General features: G+C 35.2%; 1 protein-coding gene across 3 annotated transcripts in view; it reads left to right on the plus strand.

The window, feature by feature from the left end:
• Positions 1-14,186, plus strand: part of LOC149543799 (pectin acetylesterase 3-like) — a 293,789-nt gene that overhangs the window by 265,332 nt on the left and 14,271 nt on the right. The window lies entirely within an intron of this gene.

Here is a 14,186-nt window from a genome sequence, read left to right on the forward strand (position 1 = left end):
ATATAGACACAGAGGAGATATTCTTTGATGAGGACAGCAATATGGGTGACCGAGATGACAACAATACAGGATTAGGTTGAGGCAGGAATGCCGGTCTAGAGTAGGGGGAGGTAATGTTTAGACAATTACTGGATAAATTAGATTAGGGGCAGTGTATGCAGTAGGAGCAGAATAGGTGAATGGACATGATGTTGCAGCTTATGGCTAGACAGATAGGTGTCAATATTAATCCAGGTGATCCCAACAATGGAAACAATAACAATGGCGAAAACGATAACAATAGGGGCAATAATAATAATGGAGGCCAAGGCAACAACAGTCTTGAGAATAACATTAATGGTAATAAGGGACATGGCAACAATGGGAATGAGGCTGATAACTATAGACATGTTGCACGCCCAGCTTGAACAGCGAGCTCGAGACCTCTTCTACCCACCTTCCCACCCAAAGATCCAGTTCAACCAGTAAACGAATAGTAGATTACCAAGTTACAGGATCAGTTCAGGAGGGATTGGGAGGCTAGTGGACCAGAGTTTCAAGCGAACATTTCCCTTAAAGATTATATGGACTTGAGGATGAGACACATGCCTAGAGCAAGAGGGAGGAATCAAAACTTTGAGTTGAGAAAGAAAGTTGGAAAACTCTATTTACCTTATTATGATGCTTCATGGAAGATGATTGCACGAGCTTGGGTGTAGATGGTAGATACATACTTGCAACTAAATCCTATGCTTGAGGAGGAGGCTATATAGTATGTGGCTATTCATTTGGATGGCCCAGTGTCTGAGTGGTGGCACCATGGCATGGTAACCTTGGGGCATAATCAAATCACATCTTATGAGAGACTCATATAGAGATTTGATATCGGGGATCTCAAGTTACAGTTTAAGTAGTTAACACAACTCAAGCAGTGGGGATCAGGTGAGACGTATATCAGTGAATTTCACAAGTTAGCTGCATTGGTCACAGATATTTCAAAGAGGAGGTCAGTAGTGTTGTTTATGGATGGACTCTCAGATTCGTTGAGGGGTTGGGTCAAGGGGCACCTTGTAGAGTTTGACCACCGACAATAATATCTTAAATACTCTCTAGCATTTAATCTCCCAATGATAATGGCCACAAAATCTCATCACATGTGATTAAGAAAGAGGATTAAGATATTTAACAAAAGGATATGGCCTCCATGGGACACGTCTCTTATAGGGAAAACTCTTCATTCGACCAAGAAAGATATAAGAAGAGTTTCTACACCTGAGTGATGGGGCAGGGAATTCAATTACGAATGACAGTGGATGAGTACAGGAAGTAAATCAAATACCATGTATGTGAGAAAATGCAAGAACTAATAACATCAATCGCACAGTCTGAGTAAATCTCAGGATAATCATAACAACACAAAATGGTGAATTATCCTCCCTTGGAGAGAGCAGCAAGCAAACATGGTTGTCATACAGTCAACAAGTTGACAGAGAAGCACTCCACGCAAGGTCACAAGAAGGAATAAGGACAAATTGGATTCCACATAGAGTAAGAAGATGTTAGACGTAGTCCCAAGAATAAGGGGAGGTATGCAAAGTTGGAGGTATAAAGAGAGCAGAGGGAGACGTAGCTCGAACTAGACAGGTAATAAGAAATATATGTTAAATATGAAGGAACGTTATGGAACGATCATAAAGGGGATAAGCTCGTAGCAGCTAAAGCATATACTTGGTAATTTTGAGTCAAAGACTCACCACATACGAGCAATCGAGGATCCTTATAGCAAGAGATAGGGAAGGCGATAGGTTAGAATCAAGATGCCATCGAAGACCAGAGAACTCCAAAGAGAAAACACTCACGTCACCTTACGATTATTGTCCTAGGGCCCGTGTGCCCGTAAAATAGAAGGAATGATCATAATGACAATAAACCATATGGTGTAACTATGACAGAATGCATACAGCAGGAACACATATAATATCTTTAAATACATCAATAACAATCACAAGTTTATCTATCACCAATAGTGGGTAAGATGGAAGGAAAAGTAATCTTTTGGTAATGGATATATAATTTATGAAAGGAGAAATATATCTAAACCCATTGGCGTAGTATAGTCAATATATATTTTAACAGCCCATTGTTCTCGGACTTATACATATTGGGCTTATTATACATGATTCATAAACCCACTAAGGAAGATCAAAGACAACCCCATTTATCATAAGAAAGTTTATACATGTTAGAAATAAAATCATACTTGGTGTCAGTTGATAAAAATTCATATGAAGTAGCAACTATATCCCTATAGAGTTATTACCATATTAACCATTTCATGAAATGAAGGACAATATATTAGACAATGATTTCATCTCTAAAGGAAACATTTATTTACACGTTATTCATACATCAGATTTGATAGTGGGCTTCATAGAGAGAAAGTTGCTCTAATCTAAAGGAAACAATTTCAATTATTTGAAGTCCTAGATTTGGGGATCATTACAGGGGCCTTCATTTGGACAGGAGCAGCTTAGAGATGCTTCGATCATTTCAAGAAGGTGATATCATGTCTAGTATTAGCTCTACTAGACTTCACGAAGCCATTTGAGCTTCATTGTGATGCGTCAGGTGATGGGATTGGGGCAGGCTTGATGCAGGAGAAGCATCCCATTGTTTTTGAGAGTTGGAAGCTCCATGGAGTGGAGAGGAGCTATTCCATCTATGACCATGAGATGTTGGCCATTATGCGTGCATTGGCCAAGTTTCGGTCCTACCTAGTTGGGGGGAAGTTTGTTATCAAGACTGATCACAACAGTATCAAATACTTCGTGAGCCAGCGTGACTTGAATGATAGACAACAGAAGTGGATTACGAAGTTACAGGCTTATGACTTTGACATTGAGTTTGTCAAAGGCAAGAAGAATGTGGTGGCAGATGCTTTATCCAGGAGACCTCATATTTGTGCTCTAGCTGAGATTACAGGAGATTAGAGAAATAAGATTACAGCAGAGTATACAAGGGACACTTGGGCTTCTGGAGTGATTGCAGGCACCATACAGGATGATCATCATGTGGTGATGGATGGATTGATCAAGTTCCAAGGTAGGATATAGTTGATTCTTTCATCATAGTTTAGGGAGGTTATACTAAAGGCATTTCATGATGCACCTACAACTGGACATCCAGGGTTCTTTAAGACCTACAGGCAGATCCATGAGTGGTTCACATGGAAAGGGCTCAAAGATGATGTTTAGAAGCATGTCAGGGAGTGTGCAGTTTGTCACCAGAATAAGGGAGAGTACACATATCCTGCAGGGTTGTTACAGCCTTTGCCCATTCTAGATAGGAAATGGGAAAGTATTTCTATGGAATTCATCACCGGGTTACCACAAGTATAGGGAGAGATTGCATCTATGTGGTAGTTGACCGACTAACAAAGTTTTCTCACTTCTTTGCTATTCCATCCACCTACACAGTAGCACAAGTGGCCGATCTTTTCTTTAGAGAGATATTCAAGTTACATGGGCTACCTAGTTTCATTGTCAATGGTTGGGATAGTAAATTGATGAGTGCTTTGTGGCAAGAATTGTTTGGGTTGTGAGGCACAGATCTTACACCTAGCACTAGTTATCATCCGTAGACAGATGGGCAAATGGAGATTGTGAATAAATGGGTGGAAGGATATATAAGGAACTATGTGACTGCACAACAGAGAGCTTGGGTCAAATGGCTACATATGGGAGAGTATTGTTATAACACCACTTATCATATGTCCATCAAGATGACTCCATTCATGGCACTATATGGTTATGAAGCACCTAGCTTCATGGATCTGGTTTTGGGGGATAGTAGAGTGCCCAAAGCCAAAGACTTTTTGCAGGATAGTCAGGATATTTTGAGGGTGCTCAGGGAGAATATACAACAAGCCCAAAATCAACAAAAATTGTATGTTGATCAGCAACAATAGAGCACAATTTTGAGGTTGGGGATATGGTTTACCTGAGGCTACAACCATACAGACAGTCATCACTCAACAAGAGTAGAGTAGAGAAGTTGAAGCCTAGATTGTATGGTCCCTACAGAGTGATTTGCAGGGTGGGTGAGATTGCCTACGAGATTGAGCTTCCAGAGGGCAGTCGAGTGCATAATGTGTTTCAAGTTGTGCCTTCTGCAGATTTGCCACCATTGGATGAGGAGAGGAAGCTCATATTGATTCCTGAGGCTATTCTAGATACTAGGGAGAGGACTTTGTGGAACAAGGTGGCTAAAGAATAGATGGAAAGACCTACCAGAGGAGGATGCTACTTGGGAGAGTGAGCAGGTGTTACAACAAACAGGATTGAGATTGCTTGAGGACAAGTGATTTCAAGGGGGGCAAACTGTAATGTCCCCACTTTAGTAGTTGTCCAATTGTGTGACTATTAGCCTATTTCCGCTTGGTCCCGAAGGCTAACAAAGAGGTCAGTGGGATCTTGAGATGTTTTGGCCTAGTCATTTCCAATTCGGGCTAGAATGGAGTTTATTTTTAGTAAGTCAGTAGGGCATGGGCGATGTCAAAATTAGTGATTGGGTTTGATGCTCCTCGATGAGAGCTTTCTAACGAGCTATCACTCATATTATTCTGAGCCCAATTACTATTTTATTTTAATGCTTGAAGTTTATTAAAGTAACATTTAAATTAAATGTGAAAATAATAAAGTGTTACTTTAATATTATTCATGTTGGGTTGTGTGTTGGAAAAGGGAAACCCAAGGGGGACATAAGGTGTTATTTTATTTTATTTTATTTTAGAACACTTTATCCCACATTGCTTGTGAAAAGTGGGTCGACCCTATGAAGTAGAAATAAAATGGAGAGCTTGTGGCCCTTGTTAGGCAGGTTGAATATGAGAAGAAAATGGATGTGTAAGTTGCAGATCTGTTCTTGGCATTAGAAGACATCTATCCTCTTGTGTGACATTCTAGATGTCATTCCCTTGGGGTTCGGCCTTTGGAATCCATTACTATCAGCTTCACTATTAGACAGTTTTGGTTCCATTTCCAACTACAAGCGGATTTGATATTTTGCTCATATCTTCTTCACTATTTGTTTGACGCTTATGCCGCTTTGAGAGAATGATTTTATGAAGGTAGTGGGCTGTTTGGAAGAAAAAGTACTGTAGCAGCACTGTTCATGAGGCACTGTTCACACAGTACTATTCACAGCATTCTAGCAGCAAGTTTGAAAGCACGGGCTGGAGTAATATGCCAATGATATTGGAGTATTTAGTGAGTTGATAATCTGCCATGTATTTGATTTAATTAAATTCTGAAAATAGCATTTTATTGGCAGTAGTTCATTGTCCACTTTGCATATTATTGTAGTTTCTTTCTTGTTTATGTTGTATGATTTCTATTCCATGCACAAAACACAATAAACAAATAAATGTTTGATTTCCGAAGTTATAAGGGATTTAAACATTAAAAGGACAAATAAGAAGTTGAATGCAAACCATTTGACATAATTCCTTTCAGCAGTTGGTTTAGTTTTTGGGGGAATTCAGGGGTGTCCATTATATTTACAAGATACAATCTATTTCTTGTCATTAGGACTCTAGCTATGACTAGTTTGCTTGGGGTTTTTTGTGCGATGATACATGTGGGTCCTTCAAAATTAACTTCAAACCCATTGTTAGTCATTTGCCCTATACTCAATAGTTTGTACTTCAAATTCTCAACATAATAAACATTATGGATATCTTTCTTTTCATTTTTCTTATTAACAACTGTGACAGTACCTCTTCCTAGAGCATGAATCAAGTGATCATCTCCTAACTTTAGCTTGGTCTTGACTATTTCATCAAAACAAGTAAAAAGATTTTTGTTACCCATCATATGATTGCTACAAGCGCTGTCCAACAATGATGTGTCTTCTTTGTTGTTATCTTCTGCTGCTTAGAATGATAGAAACATTGAATGAGTTTCCTCTTCCACATTGGACACATTAGCTCTTCTTCTGTTCTGGTCTTCTTGTTTCTTCCTGCACTCACTCTCATAATGTCCATATCTTTTGCAATAATAACATTGTGTGTTTGATTTGTCAAATCTGGCTCTTCCTCTTTGGTTTTGCGACTGTGATAGAGGTTGCTATACTTGATTTTCAGCATTATGTATCCTATCAAAGTGAAAAGAACTTTGTCCTCTTCTTCCTCTGCTTCTACCACCTCTACCTTTTCCTCTGCTAGTTGTGGCTTGTGTTTGTAGAGCAATCTCCAAAGATTCATTTCTCTTTTTTATTCTAGACTCATGGTTCAGCATTGAACCTATGAACTCTTCAATTGAATATGTAGACAAATCTTTACATTCTTCAATTGTGGTCACCAAAGTATCATATGACTCTGGAAGACTTCTAAGGATTTCCTGTACAATTTTTCTATCTATGTCATCTTCACCATAAGCTCTCAATTGATTCACTACATCCATAGCTTGAGACATGGACTAATCTACAGTCCTAGTATCCTTTTTTGCAAGCTTTAAAATCTTTTTCTCAAAATCTTTAGCTTAGCATTCTTTACCTTTTCTACTCCTTGATATGTTGTTGCAAGTATCTTCCATGCCTAGTTTGCACTAGTTGCTGCTGAAATTTTGCGTAAGATAGATTCTTCAACTCCATTGTATGTTCGATAAAGCTCTAGAATATTTTCTTTTGCTCTCTGTATTTGCATTCTTTTGTCCATTTGTCATTTGAGCTAGTTCTTGTGCACTGGACTCTTCATACTTAGTTTCTACAGCCTCCCATCAATCCAAATTATTCAAGTAACTCTTCATTTTAATGGCTCATATAGAATTTTTTTTCATTTAATATTGGTCCTTGTGTTTCTGGCTGCCATTACTACTTTATTCTATTTTCCCCTTTCTCCTGAGCTAAATAACAAGATTTCTTTGCCAAAAACACTTAGACACTTGATTACCTTGATCTTCTCTTCCACTGAGAGAGATTGTGTGCACTAGGACATTTGTGTTGTAGTTTCTTCTATCTCTGCAAGTTAAACACAACTAGTTTAAGATGTCTCTATAGGGTAAGAACATGACTGATTCACACAAAATGTTTTCAAACTTTAAATTGTTGCTATTAGAAACAGGTTTTCTCCAGCAAGCTCTTGATCTTCTTCAGCTTGATCCAATCAACCATTAGCTTTCAACTATCAGCTTTCAACCATCATCACTGATACCATATTAAATAATTTAGAATAGAGGAAAAATAGAGCATAACAGGAAAACCAGAGGCATGCAATTTTCTATCTATTACTTCATCTAGAATCCTCCTTTACATAATACTAATAGATCCAAAATAATGAAAATCAAAAGTCGTCATGATTTGAAAGTCAAATTTGGAGGGAAAGCATAATGTTCACCTAACACATTTGTTAAGAATGTTAGCTTCTTTGTGAATTGAAACATCTAATGAAGTATTGATTATTCATTGTCATATATATATATATATATATAAAATCTGTCATAACCATATATTGCAAAATACTGATTATTGGTAAGAGTCTATTCATTAATGTCTTGTCATTAATATATAATATAAGGTACTCGGGGATCATGAATCTTGATTGTATTAACCACGTAAGATATTTGTTCTCACTCACCGATTATTATCAGGAGTCTTGCTTTGGCTTACACACCAATTAGTATTGGGTGTTTTGTTTTGCTTACACACCGATTAGTATTGGTTGTTTTGTCTTGCCTTTCACATCGACCAATATCGGGTGATTTATGTTTACTTATGATACGGTGTAGTTAAATATATGTTGAGGCATGATCACATAGGGTCATGCCCCTATGTGATTATGTTTCAACATATATGTGTGTGTGTGTCCTATTCAATCTGTAGATTATTATCAATCACATTGGCAAATTGATCTCAGGTTATATCAGAATACTACTTCAATATATATATTGAAGATATATTGAATTTACATAAATCATTAAGCACACATAAGAAGAAGTCAAACATTCACATAAGAAACTCAAAGATCTCCAGAATTAATTCATCTCAAGACTGAAAATATAATTGCTTAGTCTCCACCAATAAAGATCTATTAAACTTTACATGGTATCTGAGCCAAATTGGTAGAGAGACTTTCAAATTTACTCTTGAATCAAATGTGATAATATGTCAAATAATGTTAGAGTAGAGGACGGGCTTGAAGGAGTAGCAAATTTCTTTTCTTGGAATATTCGGATTATTACAATTCTTGAAGAATTAGAACTAGAATCTTTTATTGAATCAGACATTTCAATACTTGAAGATGAGGCAAAAAAAGCCGCTTAGAAAAGACAGAATAATAAAGCCAGAAAAATCATTGTGGATTCAGTAAAAGATCATATTCTTCCATCCATCTCAAATCTCAAAAAGGCATTTGAAGTATTCAAGATGATTAAGGATACATTTGAAATCAACAACTCAAGTAGATTGATTACATTAAAAAATCAACTGAATAAAGGAGAAACACTCTCATACTACTTTAGAAAGATTTCCGAAATTAAAAATCATCTATCTACTATTGGAAGCAAAGTAGAAGACCAAGAACTATTGATAATTGCACTTAGAGGATTACCCATATCTTGGGGAAGCATTCATCCAAGTTGTCAGCAAACCTTCAATACTAGCTTTTGATCAACTAAAAAATGAGTGCACATCAGAAGAATCAAAACTAATCTCTAGAGGGATCATCTCAAATCAAGAGGAAGAAAATCAAGCTCTCCTCTGAGTCTCTAACAACAAAGGGAAAGGGAGAAAATTCAAAGGAAAGGGAATAATAATTACAAAAGAAATGACTTATGCAAAGTTAAATGTTATAAGTGTGAGAAACTCGGACATACTTTCAGAAATTGTCTAGAAAGGGAAAAAATCTTAGCTTCTTTAGCTGAAACAAAGAAGGATGAAAATCTATTATTCTACTTTGCCTTATCAAGTGAGATGAAATCCAATGAAAATGTGTGTATAATAGATAGCGGTGCTTCCTGACATATAACAGGATTCAAAGATAAGTTTGAAACCTTTGGAAATTATCTCACTGAAAGAGTCACCAATAGAGACCACTTATCTAGTTAAAGTAATTGGGACCTGTTCTATACAACTAAGGACTGGGCTCACACTAAAATTGAAAGATGCTCTCTTTGTATCAAGCATAAAAAGAAATCTAGTATCAATTTCTAGACTAGCTAGTGAAGGGTTTCAAGTCATCTTCAATGAAGACAAAGTTTTGTACTCGCCTAAAAACACTAATCTAAAAAATGGTATCACCATAGGGACTAGAGATTAGACCCTATATAAACTATGCAACATTCAAAAGAAAGCTCTCAACCATGAAGTGACAAATTCTAATGAAGTATAGCATAGAAGCCTAGGACATATTGGATTTAGTTCACTTCCAAATGTAGAGAAAATCACCACTGGAACACCTGGCCTAAATTCAAGACATGTAGGCACCTATAAAGGATGTGCTCTAACAAAGAACATTAAAAAACCTTTTCGTCCTAGTGAACACAAATCTAAATTAGTTCTGGAACTAGTTCGCTTTGACTCATGTGGACCTATTCCAACACTTTCTCTAGGAGGTTACTCTTACTACATATAATTCATTGATGATTTCTCTAGGAAAACTTGGATCTATTTTCTAAAGGTCAAAGAATCGAATGAGGTTCTATCAAAATTTAAAGAATTCAAAGAAATTGTGGAAAATCAAATGTCAAAAAGAATTAAAACCCTAAGATAAGACAATGGGGGAGAATATACTTCTGAAAATTTCAAAGCTTTTTGTACCTCTGTTAGGTTTAAGAGGGACTATATAGTACCTTATAATCCTCAACAGTATGGGGTAGCAAAAAGGAAAAATAGAACCATTGTTGAAGTAGCAAAAGCCATGCTTCATGATAAAAAATTTACACTTCTCATTTTGGGCGGAGGCCACCAATACTATTGTATACATTCAAAACAGATGCCCACACTCAATACTAGAAACCATAATGCTTGAAGAAGTCTTTACAGGAACTAAACCTGACTTAAGTCATCTTAGAATATTTGGTTGCACTGTTTATATTCACATACCTAAAGAAAAAAGAACTAAGTTAGAACCATCTGGGAAGAAAGGGATTTTTGTTGGGTACACTAAAAACTCTAAAGGGTATAAAGTTTATGTATCTGGACAAAGATTAGTTGAAGTAAGCAGAGATGTCATATTCGAGGAAAACATTGCATTAAAACTATCAACAAGTACAAAAGATGAGCCATCACAGACTTAGATGAAAATCTAAAAACTAAAATTCAAAGGGAGAACATGTTAGAAGAAAATGAACTATTACCAGATATAGAAAATAGAGACATCTCTAATATCAAGAAAAGACCACTATGGGCAAGAAAAATGATTGAAGAAAATAATATTGAGCCAGATGAAATTTCTAGGGAAAGCAAGAAAACCAAAAACAAATCTTATTACATTGTATTAGTAACTGAGCTTACTAAATCTGAACCATCAACTGTTGAAGAAGCCCTACCTTGTCAAGCTTGGAAAGATGCTATAGTTGAAGAATATCAATCCATACTACAAAATGATGTTTGAGATATTGTACTTAGATTAAAAGACAAGTCAGTTGTTTCTTCAAAATAGTTATAAAAAATGAAATATGCTTCAGATGGCAATATTGAAAAACATAACTTAGCAAGGTTTGTTGCTTGAGGTTTTTCTCAGAATGCAGGTATTGATTATGAAGAAGATTTTGCCCCTGTTCCTTGATACACTTCAGCAAGAACAATTATTGCAATTGCAGTAGCCAAAGGATGGAAGATACACCAAATGGGTGTCAAGAATGCATTCCTAAATGGGGTCATTAATGAAGAAGTATATATTGAACAACCTGAAGGTTTTGATATAAAAGATAAGACTCTATATGTGTGTAAACTCAAGAAAGCTTTTTATGGCCTCAAACAAGCACCTCAAGCTTGGTATGAAAGGATAGATAGCTATCTCACCAAATTAGGATACTCAAAGAACGAAGCTGATCCTAACATATATTTCAAAATCTCTAATGATGACATGTTAATACTTGTTTTATATGTTGATGATCTATTGATAACAGGAAATGATCACCTAATTGAAAGATGCAAACAAGATCTTGTAGCTATGTTTGAAATGAAGGATCTAGGCCTACTATACTATTTTTTGGCTCTAGAGGTATGTCAAAAGAAAGATCATATTTTTCTAAACCAAGAGAAGTACACTCAAGACATCTTGACTAGATTTGGAATGATGGACAGCAAACCCCTTGCAACTCCGATGGAAACTAATCTACACAAACTAAAAGAGGAAGCTATAAATTTAGAATCTATTGATCCCACTCTCTACAGACAAATCATTTGATTGCTCATTTATTTAGTACATACTAGGCCTAATATTTGCTATGCCTTCAATGTCTTAAGTCATTTCATGTGTGAACCGAAGAAGATTCATTTGATGGCTGCTAAACATATCTTGAGATATCTACGTGGCACTATTGGTCTTCAATTGAAGTACAGAAATGTTGAAATCAAACTTGAAGGTTATATTGATTCTGACTAGGTTGGTTTCTTCATAAACCGCAAGAGTACAACAAGATGTTGTTTCAGTCTTGGATCGGCAATTATATCATGGTTCATTAGAAAACAACCTACAGTTGCCTTGAGTTTCACCGAAGCTAAATATATAGCAGCCTCTATGGAAGCTCGCAAAACAGTATGGCTAAGAAAGCTATTATTTCGATTGTTTGTAAAACAACTAGATCCCACAATGATTCATTGTGATAACCACAGCTGCATCAAACTTTCTGCCAATCCGGTCTTCCACAATCGCTCAAAGCACATCGAAACTTCATACCATTATATATGGTTGACAGAAATGTGATCAAGCTGATTTACATCAGCACTAATGATAAAAATGCTGACATTTTCACCAAACCTCCTACAAGGATGAAAATAGAGTACTTCAGAGGTAAACTTGGTATGACATATTTGTAAATACATTTGTAAATTTATATATTCATGAATAATTGAAAATTAGATTGTTTGCAAACTTGTAAAATGAAACGCGACGATCTTTCATGTGTTTAAAGTCACTATTGTAAGGTGACGATCTTATCAATAGTTGATCTACCTCCGAACACCAAAAGTGTTGAAGTAAAGTGTTATCATTGTTCATTAGGCCGGATTTTGCCGGACACCATAATTGATTAACCACAGTTAAGAGGTGTTTAAATCTTGTATATATATATATATATATATATATATATATATATATATATATATATATATATATATATATATATATATCTATTTCAAATCCCTCGTTGCTAAAGAGGGAGTGTTAAGAATGTTAGCTTCTTGGTGAATTGAAAAATCTAATGAAGTATTGATTATTCATTGGCATATGTGTGTGTGTATAATCTGTCATATTGCAAAATACCAATTATTGATGAGAGTCTATTCATTAATGTCTTGTCATTAATATATAATATAAGGTACTCGGGGATCATGAATCTTGATCGTATTAACTATGTAAGATATCTCTTCTCACTCACCGATTATTATCAGGAGTCTTGCTTTGGCTTACACACTGATTAGTATCGGGTGTTTTGTTTTTCTTACACACCGATTAGTATCGGTTGTTTTATCTTGCCTTTCACACTGATCAGTATCGGGTGATTTATGTTTAGTTATGATACGGTGCAGTTAAATATATGTTGAGGCATGATCACGTAGGTTCATGCCCCTACATGATTATGTTTCAACATATGTGTGTGCGCGCGCGCTCGCGCTATTCAATCTGCAGATTATTATCAATCACATTGGCATATTGATCTCAGGTTGTATCAGAATACTACTTTAATATATATTGAAGATATATTGAATTTACATAAATCTTTAAGCACACATAAGAAGAAGTCAAGCATTCACATAATAAACTCAAAGGTCTCCAGAATTAGTTCATCTCAAGACTGAAAATATAATTGCTGTCTCCAACAATAAATATCTATGAAACTTTACAACATTAAATGTGTGAACTAACTGTCATAAAACTCAAACGTGTGGTTAACATGACATATACCGACAGGGTTAACTGACAAACAATTACAAAAACTTTTAGAGCCAACAATTACATTTAACATTTAATTCTGCTCTTGAGTAATTACAGCTATACAAGAAATGGATGAATATCTGGATTATTTGAGTTGCTGACAGTGCCAGGTATTTGTTCAAATTTGGTGATATTTGGCCACTGACTGTAATATACTTGCATTGGTTTTATTATGTTGATTGTTGCTTGTTCTTTGCGTACTTTAATGTTCAGAAATACTGATTTGATCTTGAAGACGAACTTCAATGCTGACTGCAAAACCTTCCCTACTTAAGATCTATCATTTCACATCCCGTTTGCTGATGTTTTTTTATTGGTATTGCTGGGTGTATTTAAAGTTTCAGGTTAACTGAATTTCCTCCCCATCTGTCTATTGCTGACTATATTTTATCCCTCAAAAAGGTTGTTTTGTATTATAAGCTGTGATGTTCCATCCCTTTCAATCGTTCGAAGACTTCTCCTATGTATTTTTCGAATGGATAGCTCCCTATCCTGTACATGCTTTAATTATATTTATATTTGTATTTTAGTTATACTTTGTATTGTTAATTAATAGATAATAAATTATATTATAGTTTGATAGTATATTATATTATGATTTTAATAATGAAATGTCATATTTATAATATATTATGTTATTATATTGTTAATTATTATATCAATATACTATTATTAAAAATATTAATAGTATATATATTATTAGATTAATATAGCATGTTATATTTAATAATGATTATATTATAATTTTATTATTATTATGTTTATTTTGTATTTTACCAATTCTTTTATTCTAGTTTAATAATAACTTATGGAATTTATTATTATTATTTTTGTTTACCAATTTAATTATATTATATATTAAATTCTATGTTAGAGTAGGGGACGTTACAGTCCACCCTTCCTATCATTGCATGTCCTCATGCAATGGGAATTTTCAGTGCAAATTTGATATTTTAATAAACTCAATGTGAAATTGCGATTTCAATTGAACTAAAAAATATGAATATTTTTAATTGTCAAATGAAAGGTACTTTTAATTTGAGTGTGGGGA

The sequence above is a fragment of the Cupressus sempervirens genome, chromosome 8 (assembly GCF_028749045.1).
Source record: "Cupressus sempervirens isolate cs-2001-9-10 chromosome 8, ASM2874904v1, whole genome shotgun sequence".
Classification (NCBI taxonomy): Eukaryota; Viridiplantae; Streptophyta; class Pinopsida; order Cupressales; family Cupressaceae; genus Cupressus; species Cupressus sempervirens.